We start from the raw sequence: 2438 nt of genomic DNA, 5'->3' as shown, positions 1-2438 counted from the left end.
GGGGGGGGGGAGGAACATCCATAATAACATGAATAAAGATTTTTAAAAAAGAATCAAAAATAAATTTCATTTGAATTTGATACACATACTGAAGTGGACGGGTGGGACTCACGAATGTCTGGGATTTAGTGTGAAATGCGCCTTAGAAAAGATGCCAAGAGGGACAGAGGCATGGGCATGTGCTAAAGCATCGCAGCAAACGGCTCACTGTGTCACCCAGATGTTCTCTCAGTTTTGTTTTTGAAAAGTTTCATAATAAAATATTAAAGAAAAAATGTGATCCGACTAGAGGAAACACTTCATCATCTCTCTGTTCTCCTAGAAAGTGATGTTTACATATGCACTGTCCCATGAAAAGTTATCAAGGAGCACAGAGCCAAACGTGCAGGGAAAACAGCACTATAGGGGCACGCTGAGCAGTTAATTAAAATGATGTAGTTTTTCCAGAGTGTTTGATTTGCGCGATACGTCAAATGTGTAAGTTGCTGTGGTTTATTTTCTCATTCTCATATTTATTTAACATTCATTTTTGCCCTCATTTTACACTCTTTTTCTTTAAGGGGGTTCCCAGAATTGTAGGAGCTTCAGGCCCTCAGCCCCTGGCTCTACCCTGGCCTCCGGGGCTTTGGGGTTAAAGACCAGAACAGCCAGTGCACCTGTGAAAGCTCAGCAGCCCCAGAACCCCGTCTGCGGAGCGAGTCCTGGGGACGGCTGCCCTCCTGAGCCCCCCTGCCCTCCTGAGCCCCCCCACAGGGAGGAAGGAGCCATCCTGTGTGCATCTGCTCAGAGCTGCAGGGCGGTCCTAGCCCAGGGCTCACAGCAGGCGAGGGCTCAGGCTGGGTTGGGCCCTGGCGTTCTCTCCAGGTGCCCAAGCACTACCACGCACACAACCGGGCAGAGCGCGGAGGCCAGGCCCCTCAGTCTCACTCACAACCACGCTCAGAGGCAGGTCCTTTCCTTACAGATGAGGAAACAAGCTCAGAGAGGTTACGCCACTGACCCCAGGTCCTCACAGCACAGAGCGGAGTTGGGCATGGACACAGGAATCGGAGGAGCTGTAAACACTCGGGGGCATGAGGAAGGGCTGTGGTGAGTGCACTGGTCCTGGCCGAGCCCATGAGGGTCACTGACGAGTCCTCTGTGAGCCCCCAAATGGAGAAAAGTCAGGGGTGGGGGGGGGGGGGGGGGGGGGGGGGAGAAGCTAGGTCGGGGAGGAGACGGGAGGGAAGGGCTTGGAATACCGGGGTCAGGCACTTCTCCTGCAGGGCCCTGGCCAGGTTCCCCTGAGGTGATAAAAAGCACCCTCGGGATCAGCCAGCTCTAGGCCTGCTCCTGCTGCCAGCAGGGGGCGCTCTCCAGCAGTGCCGCATCCCATGGGCACCACCAGACTACCCGCCTGGCTGAGCAGGCTCTCTCCGCCTGAATTCTTCAAATGCCAACTCAGCCATCACCCCTCCGGGAAGCCTTCCCTGACTACCACGTCCCCCACTCCTGAATTCACGCATTCCTCCACCACGGTGCGTACACTGCCATGCTGTCATCCACCTGTATATGGGACCTTCCTGAAGGCAGGGACACAGCCACACCCACCTCCGTCTACAGTGGGTGCCTCGCACACAGCCATGCTTCATGTCATACGTGAGTGAACACGGAATGAACAAATGAACCAGCAGATTCTGGGACGAGCCAGGCCTGGCAGAGTCTGAGTGGCATGAGCCAGAATCTCCAGGGCTCAGGCAAGCCTGATCCAGCCCCCACTCGGGGCGGGGGAGGGGGGAGGGCATCCGAGCTGGGTCCTTGCCCTGGGGCTGGCCTCACTCAGACACCTGCTTATTCCAGAGCAGATTAGAGGCCCAGGCCTCCGGTTTACTGGGCGATGACACCCCACGGTCCTCTGCCTGGGGGATGCGTTTTCAGGTGACCAAAGGAAGACTCACATCCAGAACCCCTTTGGGGCAGGAGGTGGCATCGGAAGCGCAGTCGAGAATAGGGATGTGGTGTTAGGTATGTTAAACAGAAGCTTCTTTCACCCCGAGTCTGGGCTCTGGACACCGACCGTCAGAATCAATGGACTGGTACAGCATCCCGCCCAGCTCTGAGGCGCTACCCACTCCCAGAGGCCGTGTTCTCCCCAGCTGGTGCCGGGGGTAGCCAGTGTGACCTGGACATCTTGTATCTGGCTGGCTTCCCTGCATGACATCCTTTCAAACTCTGGCTGAAGGAATCTGGAATGGTTTCCCACCCCAGCTCTGATCCGAGCGGGGCTTGCTCAGATCTGCATAGATGGTGCCGGGACCCGGAGCCAGGGGTCTAGACGGAGGCCCAGGGGCTGGGCAGTGCCGGTGGGGGCCGGGCCCCCGGTGAAGCCCAGCGGGATCCTTTCCGCCAGCCGTGACGGGGGCGGGGGACAGAGAAAAGGCCCGGCCGCCCTTCCCCTG

At 57.1% G+C, this 2438-nt stretch overlaps 1 protein-coding gene across 1 annotated transcript in view; it reads right to left on the bottom strand.

Annotated features, from left to right (window-relative positions):
• ESYT3 (extended synaptotagmin like protein 3) overlaps positions 1 to 2438 on the bottom strand; it is a gene marked incomplete at its 5' end in the record, with an annotated part of 41542 nt that overhangs the window by 23556 nt on the left and 15548 nt on the right. The gene's annotated exons all lie outside the window — the stretch shown is intronic.

This window comes from Myotis davidii, unplaced genomic scaffold, assembly GCF_000327345.1.
Source record: "Myotis davidii unplaced genomic scaffold, ASM32734v1 scaffold415, whole genome shotgun sequence".
Classification (NCBI taxonomy): Eukaryota; Metazoa; Chordata; class Mammalia; order Chiroptera; family Vespertilionidae; genus Myotis; species Myotis davidii.
The sequence above is the reverse complement of the archived record's forward strand: the minus strand, read 5'-3'. Positions and strand labels throughout refer to the sequence as shown.